The following is a 22069-nucleotide window of genomic DNA, read 5'->3' on the forward strand; positions in this document are numbered from 1 at the left end:
ATGTATTTGCATGGTTTATTTACTTAACAATTATGCAATAGAAACTACATGTATCATATTAGTCCATAAATGGATCCCCAAAGTTACCATTCATTATTCTCATCGGGATATATCACCTACTGACAATAATCTACATATAAATATTGGATGTGGAAATAATGTTAATGATAACAAAAATTAAATGAAATTAAAAAAGTCGTTTGTTAAGTTATAACCGGCCACGGAATGGATAAGAGGGTTAGGAATTTCTTCTATACACACAAATCGGTGTTATATGTACAAATTCCTATGGTCGCAGCTATATGTAGGAGACGGGAACGAACTCCTTTGGGAAATGATGGAGGTATACGATAGACCATTTGAAATGCTTCCAATTTATCTACAGTATGATCGCTATCAATAAGATATGCCAAGATAGAACTGCGTATTGTTTTTATCTGGCCCTTTATAAACTAATCTAGTATATATTCACTCATTCGTTGGTTAAGTTGCCTGGTAGTACACCCGATATAGTTATCTCCACAGGAGCAGCTGAATTTGTAAATGCACATAGAGGATCTAAATATGTTGATATTACTTTGATTTTAAAGTATGATACGTTTACTGACATCTACTTAACTCATTGTTAACTAGTTACAGAACATAATCACTAATAAATGTGAGATTATTGAAGGCTTATGATATCATCATAGTTATAAATAGAATGATAAACTATATAACTAGAGAATAAGTAAACATATAAATTATAACTATTTTTAGGTAACTTCCCGACTAAACTAATCAATTGAGTACCTTATTAAGATAGATATTTCAAATGTAAGAACAAAATTCAAGTTATCCAATCACCTTATACAACGTCATAAACGTCCTATCTACAAAGTGTATACTAGAACATAAAAGTAATAGTAGATTTATCTATATTACATCATTTATGTATATCATTTTATCTAGATAGTCTTCATCGTTGAGCAGTTAGGCTTTTATGTTTCATTAGTATATATATATATATACATATGTATAATCAGAATGAAGGTTTGTAGAAATGCTAGAATGTTAACAGTTGAATTCATGATTTCATTTAAGCTGGAGTGCCATAGAAAACCTAGAAGCATTAGTTAGTCAACTCGTCCTAGTATAAAACTCTTCAGTAGTGTTCATTCACGATTCTGCACTTGGGATTCGAACCCAAAACTTTCAGTCTCATGAGAAAACGCCTATCCTATAGACCATTGAGCCGGCCGACCGGCCTGCCAGTATCCAACAGTGTCAATGTCTAATTTCAACCAATTCATGATATTGTGAGTCTGTTCTCTATTGTTATCAATGAATAACTACCGTATAACAGACATAGTTAAACTCGTTTGGTCACGATTGCTGACTAAAACAGAGATAAAGGTGAAAGTCATTAGTCTTTGTTCCATTTACAAATACTAAGTTAATTAAAATCTCTAAATAATGTACCTCATAGATACAACAAATATGATTGATCAATAAGAAGATAAATTATGTTTCTTTCATTCATAAATGGATTCAAATTTTATAGATTTTGTTTTTGGAAAGAGCTTAAATCAAACAATTGGTTGAAGCTTTAGAATGATATAATTTAATTATACAAATATATTGTAGTTAGGATAAAGGAGGAAGGCCCAAAGAATACATTATGTCGAGAAATGGAAACAGATAATGAAAAAGATGAATAACAACTAGAATGAACTGGAAAAGATTATCCAAGACAAAGTTGGATGGCGAATGCTGGTGTGCGGACTATGCTCCTTCATGAGGAGTAACAGTAGTAAGTAAGTATGATAAAAGATCAATTGAATACTGTAAAGATCATTAGTAATAGCTTAAATAGTGATGTTGGAATTATTATCCAACAATGTGAATCACTTCTAACCCAGAGCTCTAGGTACACTTATGATTTAAAGTTATTAATTTTACAGTACATTGGGTTTATAGTGGTTTCTTTTTCATTATTGATTTACCATTAATTAGGTCGAAATAGAAATCAAATACCCATTGGCTCTCAATTTGTTCTGAAATACATATCATATTGTGTATGAAACTCACTTCAAGTAATAAGAACCTCTCTATAAATCACCTTATTAAATTGAGTTTTTTATTACTATCATATATATTCAGATAGAGGGGTGGTGGATATTATAGTAATTTAATGGTTGGATTCATCAGTTGATTTGCGGTAGATATCCCTGGAAAACCTGGAAGCACTGGACGGCCGTTTCGTTCTAGTATGGGATTCCTCAGCAATGCGCATCCACGATCCCGCCCCTCGGGATTCGAGCCTAGAACCAATCTGTCTCGCGCTCAGGTGCTTAACCTCTAGACAGTGGCGCAATTTCGTGGATTAGTTGGAGTTAGACATTAACACAATTGGATGACGATCGGCTCAGTGGTCCAGAGGTTAAGCATTCGCGCGCGAAAGTGATAAGTCCTGTGGTGGAGCGGGGCGTGGATGTGCACTGCTGAGGAGTCCCATAGTAGGTTGAAACGGCCGTCTAATGCTTCCAGGTTTTACAGGGTGGTCTAGCATTAACTGACTAATGAATCCAACCATTAAATTATCATATATATGCTACTCTATTAAAACCGATACATGAGAAAGAATGAAGAACTTAGATTAAAGTAAATCCATTAGGAAAAACTGTGTGGTTTGTTAAAATGGATTCACAAGACAAGCACTCAATTGAGATCTTCAAGGCCAAAGAAGAAGACCAAAGTACAAATTACACCGAGAAATGCAGACAGACATGAGAAGAATGAACAACAATTGGATAGAACTAGAAAGGAAGACTCAAGACAGAGTAGGTTAGAGAATGCTGATCAGTGGTCTTGACTTCATTGAGAGTAACATGCGTGAGTAAATAAGTACCATGATAATCACTACTGGAGGGAACAATTATTAAAAGTTGTTGTGATCGTTTAGATAGGTTGCTAAGTGGCTTACTACTACTAAATTGTAACTTCGTACAAAGCACTAAGATTTTAGTCATGAGTTCATCTATCTACAATGTCGACTATTTCTATAAGCTAATGTAATTAAAATAAATTCAAAACGATTTTCATAGTTTGATAACCTTAGTTAGATAACTATTGGAAATCAAAGAACACTAGATATCTTTTTTGTTCTACTACAAGACTTCTACTCAGTATTCATCCACAACGTCATGAGATGTTGACTAAAAAGCCTCAGATCTCACAAAGAGCACTGGACCTTCATACTACTGAGTTGGCATCCGATAGGTTACATTTCCGATTTCAATTAATTAGCAAATATTTTCGCTACAAAAATAAGACAGCAGAAGTAAATTCTTCTAACTGACTAACTACTGTCCACCATATGAGTTTCTATGATCCTAGTCATATTTAAAATGGAAATTTCTCGAAGTATAAATGATGTAAGTTTTGATGAGATAATGCTTATATAACCCCTCCTTCTGTTTGCTGAATGTTAAATACAGCCTAGATGTACAAATATATTATTAGTGTACAATGGTTCTTTTTGATTTTCGACTGACTTGAAGATGTCAAGAGATTCTCTACTAGGTATCTGATCTAGAATTATGGTGATCCCACTGAACTAGTAGACACATCCGGTCCACTCACGACCAGAACACAAAAAGCAAACGACAAATATCATGATTTATGAACGAACGTTACTTGAAAATGTAAGCTGATTCTGGATAAAAATGAAAATGAATAATCTATTCACGTCAGCATGTGTAACATATGCACTAAAATTTCATTCATAATATAAGCACTTTTAATATGGCGAGCAATGTCATACAAATCAGATACTGTTACAAAGACACAATAAATGAGAAATGCACTTGTGGGCGGTCTAAATGTACCTAGAGCATGTGGTGGTCGGTATTTGATATAATCCTTAAACTTCGTATACAGTTCGTCGCGATAACCATTCTATATAACGTACCAACGGTATATTAATCAGAAGGCAAATACGAAGTGTCGATTACGTTTATTGCAAAACCACACACATATATCCAAATGTACAGATGTGTTAAACAAGCATAGGAGAGTCGTGCCGAAAGGCAAGCAAGCGAACGAGAGCCAGAGCAAGAGCGTGACGAGACCGTGCGAGCGAGTGAGCGATTGTGAGTCCAATATGAATAACATGGACATATATATACCATGTGAAATGAATGAGTAATCGAATAAGCGGTTAGTGGTAAGACTAGCAGAGTGAATAAATGCGTAGGCAGTAATCAATATTCAAGCATACGTATTTCATACAAGCTCAAAATAATAATAAGGATACAATAAATTGGTATAGCGCGGATGGCTTTGTCCGCTAAATAAGTTAACAAAAAGGGCTTAACTGGGTTAAATGAAAATAAACCCATTAGCACGTGAGTCGCTATAATAGCTCCCCCCTGCAAACAAAGATATATGGAAAATGTCTGTGTTTGCATAAAAAAAATAGAAGACTGAATAGGGTAGAAAAATGGCTTATACAAAATTAAGATGAAGTTGGTGTGTGCTGTACATTTGGCTTGCGCCCGTCCCTGAGGTTACATAAAATAATAGCAAGAAATAGAAGGAAAGCGGTATTGTCTTTACATTTTAAACAAAAATTATACGCATAAGTGTAAGGGTACATAAGATACGTTGAGTTTTATAACGTATAACATGAGCTTAATAATGCATGTGTATACGATGAGGTAGAAGTTATAATTAATATTCCAAATAGTAGATTATTATTAATAGAAAATTGTAGCGACATAATGTTGGGGCCATCTTACTCTGCGGCCGGATCTTGTTGTTATCGGAGTCTTGTCTTTTTGTTGAGTTAACGTTGTTGATTTTTGGGACTCGTGTTTCGCTGGTATGACCATCTTAGATGAGTCTGTACTTGTTGATTGATTATCGCTATCGATGAAAGCTGGCTTTACTCGATCGATGCTAATTACATCTGTCTTCCCAGCTTTTTCTATGGTAACCGTTTTATTTGTCCTCTCTATCACTTTAAATGGTCCGTCGTAACTCGGTTGAAGAGGTGGTTGTACTTTATCTCTTCTGATGAATACGTGAGAGCTGTTATGTAGTTCCTGTGGTATGAATATCCGTCGTTGTTGTAGTCTGGGAGGTGTTATTTTTAAATCGCTCATGTGCTTTCTCAGGCGTTGCACATAGCCGGTTACATCAGTCGGGACATTTTTACTTGAAGTGAAAAATTCTCCGGGTAATCGTAGAGTAGTTCCGTAAACCAACTCGGCTGGACAACATCCCATGTCTTGTTTAATTGTTGCTCTTAGAGCTAACATTACTAGGGGAAGTTTATTAGACCAATCGTTGTTAACGATGACGGCTGTAAGGGGCGCTTTTAATTGCCTATGTAGGCGTTCAACCATTCCGTTTGCCATTGGATGGTACGACGTCGTTCGGATTCGTTTAATACCGAGGAGTTCAGTAAGCTGCTGAAAGAGTCGACTTTCAAATTGTGCTCCTCTATCCGTTGTGATAATCGTTGGTACACCGTAGTAAGAAATCCAATTTTCAACTAGGGTTTTAGCTACCGTTTCAGCTGAGGTGTCTTTTATCGGCACTGCTACCGGCCATCGTGTAAACCTATCGATGCATGTAAAGATATAGTTGTATCCATTTGAAACGGGCAGTGGTCCTACAATATCGATGTGTATATGTTCAAATCTAGTGTCCGGGTGCGAAAACGGACCTACTGCAGAGCTAGTATGACGATGTACCTTCACTTTTTGGCACTTCATGCATGCTTGTGTCCAATTACGTACATCGTGATTCATGTTTGTCCATACGAATCGTTCACTAATCAGTTTTATCGTGGCTTTTATTCCTGGGTGCGACATGTTGTGCATGCTTTCGAATATTTTGTGTCGCAACGTTTTCGGGATAAATGGTCGCGGTCGGCCTGTTGATGTATCGCAAATTACTTTCGTGTTACCAAACCGCACCTCTTCGAGTACTAATGATGTTGAACCACCGGATCTGAGTTTATTTAGCTCGATGTCTCTCTCCTGCAACTTTGCTAGACCGTTATAATCAATTCCACTTGCCATAAGTGTGCTTATCGTTGCTCGTGACAATGCGTCGGCCACATCGTTTTCTTGTCCTTTAACGTACTGTATGTCGGATGTGAACTGTGAAATGAACTCTAGTTGTCGGATCTCTCTCGGGGAATAATTGTCTTGCTTTGCGCTTAATGCTTTCGTTAGCGGTTTGTGGTCTGTATAGACGGTAAAACTTATGCCTTCGACCATATGACGGAAGTGTTTTATTGCTAAGTAGATTGCTAATAATTCTCGTCCAAACGTACTATATCTCGTTTGGGTAGGATTTAATCTTTTCGAGAAAAATGAAAGTGGCTCCCATACACCGTTTACTAACTGCTGCAAAACGGCTCCTACTGCTAAGTTCGATGCGTCTGTCATTACTGCTAATGGTGCTTCGCTCTTTCGTCGTACCAACATCATCTCATTTAGCGCTCGCTTAGCGTTCTCGAAAGCCTGTATAGCGTCCGCTGAAAGACGGAATGTTCGAGTATGTCCTCGCAAGGCGTCCGTCAATGGCTGTAATATTGCTGCGCAGTTTGGGATAAATCGTCTATAATAGTTTATTAGCCCCAAGAATCTTCGTAATTTTCTTTGTGAATCGGGCAACGGATAATTACGAATAGCAGCAACTTCTGTCGGAACTAGCGTGATACCATGTGAATTTATCATATGACCTAGGAATTGCAATGATCCCTTTCCAAATTCACACTTTTCCACGTTAATAGTGACGCCATGTTCTTGAAGTCTCGTAAACAACTGTCGTAGATGCTGTAGATGTTCTTCCCTGGTAGAGCTAGCTACTAGTATAACATCGATATATGCATGAACTCCTGTCAAACCCCTGACGACCTGGTCGATGAATCTTTGGAAGGTTTGGGCTGCATTAGTTAATCCGAAGGGCATTCGCAAAAACTCGAATAACCCAAATGGAGTAATTATAGCCGTTTTAGATATATCTTCTGCCGCTACGGGAATATGGTAATAAGCTCGAACGAGATCGATTTTCGAAAATATCGTGGCACCTTCCATATTGGTAGTAATGTCGTGGATATGTGGTATCGGATATCTGTCTGCTATCGTTTGTTTGTTAAGGGCTCTATAGTCTCCGCATGGCCTGATTTCCCCATTCTTCTTCGAAACCATATGTAATGGGGACGCCCAGGGACTATTAGAAGGTCTTATGATACCAAGCTTCGTCAACTTTTCGAACTCTCGTTTCGCGACATTCAACCTTTTCGGGTCTAGCTTTCGTGGTCTTGATTTAGTCGGTGGACCTTTCGTTATAATATGGTGCTGTACCGTATGTTTAAGATCTCTGTTATCGTATGATACCTTCGTCAGATCGGCATATTCGTTTAGAAGCGATCTATATGGCTCGCTTTTGTCTTTTGACACTACTAAATTCATGGATGCGTGATCAGTCGTCACTCCTCTTATCACTACTGAATGGTCGCCGTTCACGAGCCGGTTTCGTCGGGTATCCACTAGTAAGTCAAAATTCTTTAAGAAATCAATACCAATTATAGGTACGGATACATCTGCGATAATGAATTCCCAGCGGAATGAGGTAGTACGACCGAAATTCAAGGTTACTTTTCGCTTGCCATATGTTTTTATATCGGATTTATTTGCTGCCTTAAGCGTTAGCGCTGTATCGATATTTCGTGTTTCGTTACTTACTGGAGGCACGACGCTTACTTCTGCTCCCGTATCCACTAAGAATTGAGCGCCTGTTACTCTATCCTGAACGTAAAATAAACGACTGTTTCTAGGAGCTGTTGTTGTTGCGGCAGTTATCGACAATCGGTGTGTTCGTTTGAATTTACATGGTGATCTACAGTTTCGAGCTTTATCGCCGAAAGTTTGATGGTACCAACATATTGTAGGAGCTGAGCGTCTCCTAGAACGTGATCGACTTCTTTCCCTTGATCTACTTCGTGACCATCCTCTTTGCCTATCGCTCTGATTTAGTTTCATCAGCTTGTGGCATAAAACATTAATCTCCTTTTGTAATGCATCGATTCGTCCATCTATTGTGGTACTATGCCCTTGCGGACTCGTTTGTTTCATTCTTTCATAAATCCTATCGGCTATTTTAGCAATGTTGTCTATATCGACATCGTTGTCCTCAACCGCAAGAATCTGCTGCACGTTCTCTGGGAGTCGTCGTAACCACAACTGATAAAATATGTTTTCATCTACTTTTCTGTCTTCCATTACGCTTCTCATATAGTTTTTTAACTGCGATGGAGTCTTATCTCCTATCTGCACTTGACTGAGAAGCTGTTCGATGGCTTGCCGGTCGCTTAATGAGACGGCTTTAATCACTGCCTGTTTTAATGCGTCGTATGGCTTTTCTATGTCTGGCTTGATTAAAATCTCTCGTACATTATCTGCTACTTCATCTGGAAGTAGCGAGCTCACGTGGCCAAATTTATCTCGCTGTGTATGAACACGATTAGCTACAAAGTAATGTTCAAGTCTGGTAAACCAAAGTTGAGGATCTGTGACCTTAAAAGGAGGAATAGTTACATTAATGGACCTCACGGACAGCGTTTGGGAAAGTTCTATTGTATCGTTGCTTAAAGACATATTCATAAAGATAAAAAAATTACACAAATATAATGAATGTCACAGAGAAAAGTGAGTCGATAAAAACAATGATAAAAACAAATGGTACAATTTATAACAAAGAACGGACTTACTAAATTGCACCAAAATATCAATTGTTTGTAAAAAATATCGCTGTTTACTATGAATATTATCGTTATGTTCAATAATGTTCGTGAGATAATGTACGTATAATTAAAATAATGAGATAATAAATCCACAGTTATAATTATAATCCAAATGATAGTTACAATTGTAATCGAGTACGTTGGATTTTAGAATTGGATTACGTCGTTCAAAATTGTTTCGTGTTCGCGCGTCGGGATCGCCAATTATGTGGTGGTCGGTATTTGATATAATCCTTAAACTTCGTATACAGTTCGTCGCGATAACCGTTCTATATAACGTACCAACGGTATATTAATCAGAAGGCAAATACGAAGTGTCGATTACGTTTATTGCAAAACCACACACATATATCCAAATGTACAGATGTGTTAAACAAGCATAGGAGAGTCGTGCCGAAAGGCAAGCAAGCGAACGAGAGCCAGAGCAAGAGCGTGACGAGACCGTGCGAGCGAGTGAGCGATTGTGAGTCCAATATGAATAACATGGACATATATATACCATGTGAAATGAATGAGTAATCGAATAAGCGGTTAGTGGTAAGACTAGCAGAGTGAATAAATGCGTAGGCAGTAATCAATATTCAAGCATACGTATTTCATACAAGCTCAAAATAATAATAAGGATACAATAAATTGGTATAGCGCGGATGGCTTTGTCCGCTAAATAAGTTAACAAAAAGGGCTTAACTGGGTTAAATGAAAATAAACCCATTAGCACGTGAGTCGCTATAAGCAAAACAGGTCCATATGTAAGAGGTAGTTATGTTATTCAGCTATTGACAATATAGTATTATTTTACTATGTAGCGTAGTGGATTAAATTAAAAGTCTAGCTATCATACGTTAGTCACTTACTTACTTAAGCCCGTCACCCGTCGTGGAGGAGCATATGCCAACCACCAGCATTCTCCGTCCAACTCTGTCCCGAACAATGTTTTCAAGTTGTTTCCAGTTGATAATCATCTTTTTCATGTCTGCTTGCAATTCCCGACACAGTGTGTTCTTTAACCTTTCGCTTTTCCATTTCCCTTCAGGATTTCAAGTTAGCGCTTACTTCACAATGGTGTTAGTCACCAAAAAGGATTATATATTTTCAGTCGATATATTAAAATTTATAGAAGGTCTATATATTGTTTTTCAATATTCATTCAACCGTAAAACGTTTGAAATAGTCTGAGGTAAGTAAATCAGTCCGTATGTGGAGAAAATATAAAGATTGAAGTGTAAGATATTCTCATATCTACTACCCATACTACTGATTGGTTCTTTTGTTTCCAGCCTCCAAGAATCAACAAAGCAGATGAGAATTAACATTTAACATGTTCTAACTTAATAAAAATAATGTTTCCCATATGACTTAGCCAAATTATATTCCTTTATAAATGTCGTGGTATTATTTCTCAATTAGAATGAAGTGATGTATCATGATATTGTTTAACGTGGTGATTTGAAGTAGTCTATAGGAAATATCTGAAACTAGATTTCATGCTACTTGATACTCATCATTAATGTGTGCCTGTAAGAAAGAACTAGAATTCATGATATTAGTTACTAGTCAGTGATCAATCCATTATCAACAGTATTGTTCATATGAACAATCCAACTTACTTTACTTATGCCTGTTACTCCACGTGAAAAAGCATAGGCCGCTCATCAGCATTCTCCATCCAACCCTGTCCCAAGCAATCCTTTCTAGCTCCGTCCAGTTGTAATTCATCGTTTTCATATCTGCTTCTATTATCCGACGCAATGTGTTCTTTGGCCTTCCTCTTTTTCGCTTCCCTTCAGGATTCCAAGTTAGGGCTTGCCTCGTGATTCAGTTTGACGATTTGCGTATTGTATGTCCTATCCATTTCCATCGTCTTTTCCTAATTTCTTCTTCAGCTGGAATCTGGTTTGTTCTCTCCCATAAAAGTCTGTTTCTGATGGTATCCGGCAAATAGATGTTGAGTATCTTGCGTAGACAACCATTTATAAATACTTGTACTTTCTTGATTGTGGTTGTTGTAGTTCTCCAAGTTTCAGCTCCATACAGTAGAACTGCCTTGACATTCGTATTGAAGATTCTTACTTTGATATTGGTTGACAAACAGTTGTTTTGAGTTCCATATATTCTTCAATTGTAGGAATGCGACCCTTGCTTTGCCAGTCCTCGCCTTTACGTCTGCATCTGAACCTCCTTGTTCATCGATGATGCTTCCCAGGTATGTGAAGGATTCTACATCTTCCAGAGTTTCGCCATCAAGTGTGATTGGATTGCTGTTCTCCGCTTTGAATTTGAGGACCTTAGTTTTCCCTTTGTGTATGCTGAGGCCTACTGATGCATAGACTGCTGCTACACTGGCTGTCTTCATCTGCATCAGTTCGTGTGTACGTGAAGCATATTTTTTTCTTCATGGCCACAGTAAAATAAAATTTCCCCTAAAGCTAGCCATTATTATCCAACTTGTGTCCAATATGTTTCGCTGATTCCAAGAACCTTCATTTCTGCAGCAATTTGGAAGGCTTTCTCGGTCTCCCACATTGCACCAGCATTCTATGTACCTAAAGGAATGATTGCTCTGGTTGTCAGAAGGGGTATCAGCCTCGTAACTTACAAAGAAACTCGACTTTCACCATGAGGCGTCGTAACTCTTCTAAATGTAGAACTTCTAACTCCCAGGGCAAAGTTTAAATGGTTTGAATTGTTTTTTTCTTGTCAGCGTTTTTTTAATGATTTAGTTTTCTACGGGATAGGGTTGCTAATCCTATGCCCAAACCTACTTCTTTATCTGGGCTTGGGACGGGCAGTAGCTTAAGAGGAGCTCCAGGCAGTGTTAATTAAGAAATACTTATCTAGAATCTGAATAATTTGTAAGACAGTTACTCATCAATTGATTGATGTTTCATGGAAAATTATTAATAACTATCTAAAAGTTAAACTAATTGCCTCATTTTATTCCTGATTCAAACTGACATTAATTTAATCAAAAAAGGCACCAGTTGAAGATTCATAAACATCATCTATTGAGTTCAACAAGTCATCTACATAGTCGTTTCATTCATATACAGAAATAATATTCTTTACAAGACATGGCGTCAGTCTTAAATGGTGTAATACATAAACATACCTAGATGAGTATAGACATTTTGAAAATAATGTGAGTTTATGACAAAAAATTCGTTGATTTCACTAAAACTGTGTATTTTCCCTGATTGTATTTAGGATAATAGACAATCCCTTTTTCCCCTATAACATTTTCGCCAGTGAATTCGTTAGAAAGTTGGGGAAATCAGATTATAACATAACGATAGGTGAAGCTAATGCTTAGAAAAAAAAATAGAACTTATTTCAAATTTAAGTGAAGTTTTGTTCTCTAAGCTGGATGGTCTAACTAGATCCTCCACCTGAGCTACAAATCTTCTCTACTTATTTCAGGTTCTATACGATATCAGACAATCACTAATAGTTTTTTGATTGAAATCATGAGTCAATTGAAGCTAAACCACCATGGAAAACCTGGAAGCACTGGATGGCCGTTTCGTCCTAGTATGGGACTCCTCAGCAGTGACCGGTGGAGCGAAACCGTTTTCGGTAGAAACAGGTGTCTATCTCAGTACAATGGAAGATGGTCGCGCAATTTCGTGGATTGGTTGAGGCTAGACACTATCAGTGGTCTAGTTGGTTAAGCGCCTGGCGCGAAACCAATAGGTCTTGAGTTCGAATCTCGCGGGGTGCAGTATCGTGGATGCTCACTACTGAAGGGTCCCATACTAGGACGAAACGGCCATCCAGTGCTTCCAGGTTCTCCATGGTGGTCTAGCTTCAACTGACTCATGATTTCAGTCAAAAACTTAACAATCGCCACAACACCTAACCTGATAATCACTAATATGATCATAATGATGAGAGTGAACCTATAACCACCTACAGAATCGAGTTGGAAGGCTTTGGTCTCCAAACAAACTCTCCATTTTCGAACCACCACCTTATAATTGAATGATTCATATATACAACTTCAGGCAATTTATGTTGTTGTGTCAGCGTTATCTGTTCTCCAAGGTGAAAACTGTCTCATTTCAGACATGGCCACAGTTTTTCCCTTTCAAAGAAGGATATTAGTAAGCTAAAGATTTGTGAATATTGTCCATCTGGAGAAATCTTGTACTTCGAGGTTTTCACTCGATGTCTGGTAAAAAATTATCCCTTTTTAAAACTATCTCCAAGTCAAACATATAAAGATACATATTTCAGTTCTGAAAAATACTTCCACGATCTATAGTTGTAGGCTTCCTCTATATAGAGAAAATTTGCACTTAATTCTGAACTTATTATTACCTTTAACATTCCATGAAATGGTAATTTTGGGAAGATTTAATCGGAATTTCCAACCTTTTCATACAAGAATACTACATAGATGTATTTATTTGCGTTATGACTTGGATAAACTGAACGTGAAACAACAAGAAACTGAAATTTTCACGAAACAAAAAAGAAGACAAAAGTAATGACAGGTAAAGATTTAATCAGCCCACTATTTATTATCAGTGGTATTTTAGTAATTTTATTAGTTGAATTCAATTGACTAATAATCAATTAAATCTAGACCACCCTGGAAAACCTGGAAGCATTGGGTGGCCGTTTTTTCCTAGTATGGGACTACTCAGTAGTGTGCATCTACGATCCTGCCTTGCGAGATTCGAACTCAGGACCTATCGTTCTTGGGCGCGAATGCTTAACCTCTAGACTACTCAACCGGCACCAGTTAGATAATCGCTGTCATATAAGTTGATCACTCACCTTATACCAGACTAATTAATGAAGTGAAACATGCAGCAATATTTCTAGTTAATTGATCCCTGTGAACGATTTAGTCATAACTCTACACATGATCCACTTGGTATTATTTATCTTGTATCTTCTCATTGAGGTTTAAGACTGCAATTGATCAGTCTGTTATTGGCACATGTGCATACTGTGCGTATGCCTCGATATTTCCTTAACTCACAAGGTTTTTATAAGTAATGATTGCACAAGCAAGTGGCTATCAGGATTCAGTAGCTAAGTGGATAACGCGATGGCGTTTGAAGCGAATGGTACTACTGAGTTCGAGTCCGAGAGTGAACATTAATCCTGAAGTGGGGGTACGTCCAGCTGACGAGTCTCAAATAGGACGAAACGCACGTCCTGGCTTCCACTGCTAGACACTATCCATCATTGTCTACACATGATCATTCGTACGATTTATATATTTACATTTGTTACAGTAATATATTTGTTTGTTTTTTTGTGAAAATGAGCTTCATCTTTTGATTTGATTAGCTGGATATAGTTATTAGTTCACATACATGATTATTGATAGTTAAGTGTATGGATTGACATTGGGTCAAAACATAGATATTTCCTTGGTAGTGAATCTTGCTTTTTTAATCATAAAATACAGAATATTTAACAATCTATACTATTTTAATGACCTGAACTGCATTGAAAATTGGAGGTAGACATCAAAATATTGAATAGCTGGAAACGTTTGTACAGGACACAGTTGGATGGAGAATGTTGGTGGACAGGCTATGCTCCTCCACAAGGGGTAAAAGGCTCAAACAATATATATATATATATACACCCACAATAATGAAGATAATAATAGTAATATATTTTTAGGAGTAATGATAAAATACACACCGCAATAGTCATAAATATTGTAAACACACTAAGAAGGTTGTTGTAATGGGTGAGACTGCAGATTTTGATAGCAGCGTATTATCGATCGATTACAGTGACACGGGAAACACGTAAGGACGGCCTAGGGTTCTGACTGGTCCCGCTTCGCTGTCTATCCCAGCCAGTTGAGTCCAGAACACAAGTCTTAGCCTCTGAGTTCTGAATCATTATATTTCAGACATGTTCTGTTTATATACTAATCAAACAAATCACATCGTACCATAGAATAGAAAACAACATTTGTACAATATTTAACAAGTGAAATAAATACTGACCAATAGGGAATGTCCGTTTAGAGTCCAAGGACACCATTAGACTTAACGTGATAATTATTGGTGTCTTTTTCTGCACATCCTAACAAAGGTGACATTGTAGTGTATGCTACTAATACCGATATAAGTAGTATATAACGCTAGTCAAGAATAGAATGTCTGGTAGCAGAAAGTCAAGAAGATCAAGGAGAAAAGAACGGGAACAGAAATTAATTGATGTGGAAATGCAGAAACAATATAGTCTGAGACAATTAATGGACATTTTTTGCAAATGAAGTATTTACTGTATTTTACTTAGGTTTTACTAAGATGTTCTATAACTTTGTATTCAACTACATTCGATTGTCTTTAATTGTATTCTTGTTCATTAAATGTAATGTCACTTCCAAGATTTGACTTTCAATTAATGATACATACTACTTAGATCTGTTGATACCAGTATGAAAAATGTAAACATACTAAGAAGTTAGCATAAATACAAAGAATGAATTAATATCGTAGAAGTATACTTACTTTACTTACGCCTGTTACTCCTCGTGAAGGAGCATAGGCTAACAACAAGCATTCGACATCCAACTCAGTCCCAAGCAATCCTTTCTAGCTCATTCCAGTTCTTATTCATTCATTTCATATCTGCTTCTATTTCCCAAAGTAATGTGTTCTTTGGCCTTCCTCTTTTCAGCTTCTATTCACGATTCCAAGTCAGGTCTTGCCTTGTGATGCAGTTTGATGATTTGCGTAATGTATGTCTTATCCATTTCCATCGTCTTTTTCTAATTTCCTCTTCAGCTGGAAGCTGGTTTGCTCTCTCCCACAGAAGGCTATTGCTGATGGTATCCGGCCAATGGATGTTGAGTATCTTGCGTAGACAGCTATTTATAAATACTTGTACTTTCTTGATTGTGGTTGTTGTAGTTCTGCAAGTTTCAGCTCCGTACAGTTGAACTGCCTCGAAATTCTTATTGAAGATTGTGACTTTGATATTGGTTGACAGACAGTTGTTTTGAGTTGCATATGTTCTTCAATTGTAGGAATGCTACCTTTTCTTTTAATATCCTCGCCTTTACGCCTGTATCTGAACCTCCTTGTTCATCTATGATGCTTCTCAGGTATGTGAAGGATTCTACATCTTCCAGAGTTTCGCCATCAAGAGTGAGTGGATTGCTGTTCTCCGCGTTGAATTTGAGGACCTTGGTTTTCCCCTTGTGTATGTTGAGGCTTACTGATGCAGAGGTTGCTGCATTATCTAATCTATAATATTGTTATTCATTAAGATATATATATTGTGAACATTATATTATGGTATTGATTAGTCGATAATATATCTGAAGCTCTCAGCATGAATTCCATAATTAATGGTACTTATTAGTTAAATACATTTGTAGACTTTAAGAATGTTGTACACTTGGATCATTCAGATTCATTGCACAGTGATTTATGTTGAAGATAAAGTTGTTCACAGGTTGATATCATCATCGTTCTTCTTAAAAATAAATTGAAGTATCAATTCTCTCATATTTGTAAATACTCATTTGTCAACATAGAAAAGGGTACAATAAACGTAGAAAGTTAAAACGTACTTAGTCCGATTTTAAAATATTGACTATTCTAACCAATGCCCCCAAATGTCTTGGTACGGTCAAGAATGGGAAGAGTTATCTTTCCCACTAGAAATGCTCTCATATGGCCACATGTATACAACCACAGTAAGGAAAGTCTTACTCACTGCCTTCTCGCGTCACAAGTGTTATTTACAAAATTAAGAGGATGAAAAGCGAATGTTAGGCTCTTTTACCGAGTTTGTGAATACGTCGATTCCACTTAGAGGACTTGTAAAATCCTAATTTCAAACCAGTGGTAAACATGGGCTACCAGAATCCTGAAAGAACAAATGGTATATGAACCAATTGTTGGTCACCGGCTACCATAAGACTGAATCTCCTGACGTTGCTCCACTGCCTTGTGGATTAGACGTTTAAGTTAAAGGCTCCGAGTGTGACCACTTGTTTCAGTTTGGGCACTCGAGCAGTATAATAGCAGACACACAAATCAAGTGATTTATATGACGCATATGCATTCAGTGCCCTTTTGTATCAATATTTATGTGTTCAAATAAATAATAAATACTCTAATCAATATTGTTAAAAAGTAAAGAGATGAGTATTATGTTTTGTAATATTCATGATTTCAATGAATCAGTAGGCCTGAACATACACAAGGAGAAAACCAAGGTCCTCAAATTCAAAACAGAGAACAACAGTCCAATAACTCTTGATGACGAAACTATGGAAGATGTATAATCCTTCACATGACTGGGAAGGATCATCGATGAATAAGGAGGTTCATATGCAGACGCAAAGACGAGGATCGGCAAAGCAAGGGTCGCATTCCTACAATTAAAGAACATATGCAACTCAAAACAACTATCTGTCAACCAATATCAGTCAAGGCAGTTCAACTGTACGGAGCTGAAACTTGCAGAACTACAACAACCACCATCAAGAAGGTACAAGTATTTATAGATGGTTATCTGCAGAAGATACTCAACATCTATTTGCGGGATACCATCAGCAACAGCCTTTTATGGGAGAGAACAAACCAGCATCCAGCTGAAGAAGATACGTAGCAGATATGAAAATGATTTCAATCAAAAATTCACTAATCACAACTCTATATTGATATTCTAATCACCTGGATAACATAAGTAATTCTTATATCCATCTATTGACTAAGTTTTCATCAATTAAATTGACGATATTCTTTAAATCAATCATTACCTAGTTACATGATATATAACTTAAAATATTGAAAATAAACTAATCCTTTTCTAATACCATAACTTTCTTCAAGAGTAAAATATCTCTCACAAGTAACCCTCTATCTTCAAATCCACTTGAAGGTGGGTTTTTCTAGATTATTTAGAATATTAATCAATAATCAATCAATAAACGAATTGGATTCCAACATTGATAGGATAATTTTTTTTGTTGTTTTCATATTGATTTTTAAAAAGAAAATTAATCCCCATGACTATTAAACACCATAGAGTTATATGGCCTTAGGATATTTATTTAATCATAATAATTAAACATATAAATTGTAGAAAGTAGGTAAGTTAATGGTAAGGAAGTAAATGATAGACTATCTATGTTGTTTTAATTTAAAAGGAATTAATAATCACAGTTTTTGAAATCATGAGTCAGTTGAAGCTAGACCACCATTGAAAACCTGGAAGCACTGGACGGCCGTTTCGTCCTGGTATGGGACTCCTCAGTAATGCGCATCCACGATCCCGCACCACACGGGGCTCGAACCCAGGACCTACTGGCTTCGCGCGCGAGCACTTAACCACTAGATAATTGAGCCGGCCGGCATCAAACGGTGTTAATGTCTAACTTCAACCAATCCACGAAGTTGCGCCACCGTACACCATTGTCTTCAGTGAGTTGTTATCTCACAACAGACCGGTTGAACTCCACTGGTAACGGCTTCTCACTAGAACTTCAGGAGTTTTTCCTGAAGTCAGTCACTAGTGAGCAGTTGATTATTATTATCAGAATGGGTTTTGTGGAGAATTTTAGAATTTTCACAGTTTTTGAAATCATGAGTCAGTGTTGTTGTGAGATAACAACTCACTGGAGACAATGGTGTACGGTGGCGCAACTTCGTGGATTGGTTGAAGTTAGACATTCACACCGTTGGATGCCGGCCGGCTCAATTATCTAGTGGTTAAGTGCTCGCGTGCGAAGCCAGTAGGTCCTGGGTTCGAGCCCCACGTGGTGCGGGATCGTGGATGCGCACTGCTAAGGAGTCCCGTACCAGGACGAAACGGCCGTCCAGTGCTTCCAGGTTTTCAATGGTGGTCTAGCTTCAACTGACTCATGGTTTCAAAAACTGTGAAAATTCTAAAATTCTCCACAAAACCCATTCTGATAGGAATTAATTATACCAAACAAATTGACTAAATAGAGTAAATATGATTGACATTTTTTTTGAAAAACAAAGGATCATTGAATGGTTGAATTATATTTTCTGGTTAGTATTTTAGTTTTCTAAGGGATGGGGTCGCTTAACTCATGCCAAACTCTCCTCCTTTATTCGGTTTTGGTATAAGCAGTAACTCTGGAAGAGCTACAGGTTAGGCTATATATTTAGTACTCGGCTAGGAGTGAAGTTCCTTACATTGATATATCTAGATCCTAGTTTAGGTGTTCAGGATGAAATGGAGAAACTCTGGAAGATGTGGAATCCTTCACGTATCTGGGATGGAGGAGGATCAAATGCAGAAGTAAAAGTGAGGATTGGCAAAGCAAGGGCCGCATTCCTACAATTGAATAACATATGCAACTCAACTACCTGTCAACCAATATCAAAGTCACAATCTTCAATACGAACATCAAAACAGTTCTTTTATATGGAGCTGAAACTTGCAGAGCTATTACAACCGTCATCAAGAAGGTATAAGTATTTATAAATAGTTTTCTATGCAATACACTCAACGTCCGTTGACCGTATACGATCAGCAACAGTTCACTGTGGGAAAGAACAAACCAGATTCCAGCTGAATAGGAAATTAGGAAAAGACAGTGGAGATGGATAGGGTACATATTGAGGAAATCATCAAACTACATGACGAGGTGAACACTAACTTTGAATTATGAAACGTAACGGAAAAGTGGAAGATCAAAGAACACGTGATGTCGAGAATGGTAAATAGACACAAATAGGATGAATAGTAACTGTAAACACGTGGAAAGGATTGTTCTGGACACAGTTGGATACTGTTAGTGAGTGTCCCATTCTCCTCAACGAGGGCTAACGGGTGTAAGTAAGTAAGTTTCATGTAAACGCAATCAGTGTTTAATATTTTTCAACACAACACTATCAAATGAAAACACCTGATGAGCAATTTTCCCCCTCCCATTTTAGTTTCTTCTGATACTGATCATTTCTACTCTGAATAACTCTTTTTCATCTAAATGATGATTGTAATTTCAATCACTGAACTGGCATGTAGTGGTTTTTAACCTCGATAAATCCATAACATTGTGTAACCATCTTATACTGTCTTCGATAGATAACTGGCTCATATCTGACATAGTTTAACTACACTGGTCATGGATTATAACGAGAACTCTAGAAATCGCCTCTCAAGTCAGTCACTGGTGAGCACAATATAATTGTGGAGATTATTGAATTTCATTAGGATCATAAATCAATCGGAGTTAGACTACCACAACCCTTATACTAACAATCGCTGACTTCATTAAATTATTGTTAACCATTCCTTTCATTTCAAACTGAATCAACTTTAGATTGATTTAGAAAATTGGAAAAAAAGAGAAACATTTCCTCCCACAAAATTGTTACCACAATTAAGTTATGATAACTTTTTTCCCCTAAATGAAACACAAAAAATTGATAAAACAAAATCTATTCAAATCAACCTAAACTAAAACTTCTTAGTTGAGAGCTAACAAAAAGCAGCGGTGAACTCCAAGTTGTCTAGCTGGGAAGCTGCACTTAGTGGAGTGTCTCAGGGTACAGTTTTGGGGCCATTGTTATTCCTCCTGTATGTAAACAACCTTCCTCGTCTCCTATGATCATCATCATCATGTCTTGCTATATGCTGACAATGTCAAGATATGGTGAGCGATACGAAGTAAGAGTGATAGCTTAGAACTTCAAAATGACCTGGAGTGGTCTCAAACCTGGCATTTTCCGGTTAATACTTCCAAGTGTACTGTGATGCATATCGGTCATCAAGGTACAGATACATACATGATTAATGACACTGGGCTATCTGTTGTCCAGACACACAATGATTTAGGAGTCATCGTTAGCCAAGACTTAAAGACTACTGCACTAGCCATGCAATAGCCGCCAAAAGTTTTAAAACTTTACGGTCAATACGTAGGACCTTTAGTCATGTCGATGCTAAAACGTTTTTGACTTTGCATACAGTGTTCGTATGTCCTAAACTTGAGTACTGCATACAAGCTGCTAGGCTCTGCTTAAAAAAAGACAGTGAGCTTTTGAAAAAGGTGCAGAGAACACCAACTAAGCTGATTCCCGGAAAAGCGAAGGTCCCATATGATGCTCAATTGGCTAAACTAAACCTATTCCCGTTATCGTATCAAAGAACTGGAGGTGACTTGATTACAGTTTTCAAATTACTTAGTAATAAATTTACACCTAATATGTCCTCATTTTTCTTGTCTTCCAAAACAGAGAATTTACGAAGATACTTCAAAAATAGTTCACAAGCCCAGAACAAATTACTTGTCAACTGACTATCAACTTTCTCATCAAATCATCAACGAATGCAATTCATTAATTCAACACGTGATTGAAGCTCCATCTGTCAACTTCTTCAAAAGAAAGCTGGATCAACTGACAGATCATCATTTCCAAGACTAATACAGACCATCAAACCTCCTATCTGTTATATCCCGATAAGAATAATCAATGATAATTTTTGGGATCCGTTTATGGACCAGTACTATGCGTATATTTTTATCGTATAATTGTTAAATAACTAAATCGTTCATATTCATGTCCCTCGTATTATGAATTTTATTTTGACCTATGAACTATTATTATAAGATCTACCATTCTTGAATTATGCCCTGTCTATTAATTACTACCTCCCACATTCACAGCCATTTTTGGTCAAATATTGTATAAATGTTATTTTCTATTTTATGGTACGTTGTAGTCTGTTTGATTGGTATATAAACCCCGTATGTTTGAAATAAATGATTCATATCACAGAGGTTGAGATTGGTATTCTGGACTTAACAGACAGGTCTAGGCGGGAATCAGTACCAATAAGGACTCCAGACTACTCGTACAAGTATTATGCATCATTGGTCCGATCGATAAATCGCTGCTCTCTGATTGGTGATATCATTGCGTTATACAATAAACAGAGCACACAGGTTCACAAATTATAAGACTATCTTTTCCAAATTGAAAATAAATAACAATTTCAATCGAAATCAAGAAAGAGAAAAACAAGAAGAAAAAAAACATTCTCCAAAATGTATATTTTCATTTCTTTTTCTTTTTTTTTAATCAAACATAAAAGAGAGAATAAAAGAAAGAAAAACAAAATGTATGTACATGATTTCATTAAAATAGTTTTAAGTGTTTACATAGTTACTAATTATAGAATTGTTTATTTAATAAATAACTTCTTTATTAATCGTTGTTTACTGATTTGCAATAAAAGTAGTATGGATTGTTCACATGTCAATACATTACTATTATTATTATTATTATTATTATT

Source organism: Schistosoma haematobium, chromosome 4, assembly GCF_000699445.3.
Source record: "Schistosoma haematobium chromosome 4, whole genome shotgun sequence".
NCBI classification, from domain to species: domain Eukaryota; kingdom Metazoa; phylum Platyhelminthes; class Trematoda; order Strigeidida; family Schistosomatidae; genus Schistosoma; species Schistosoma haematobium.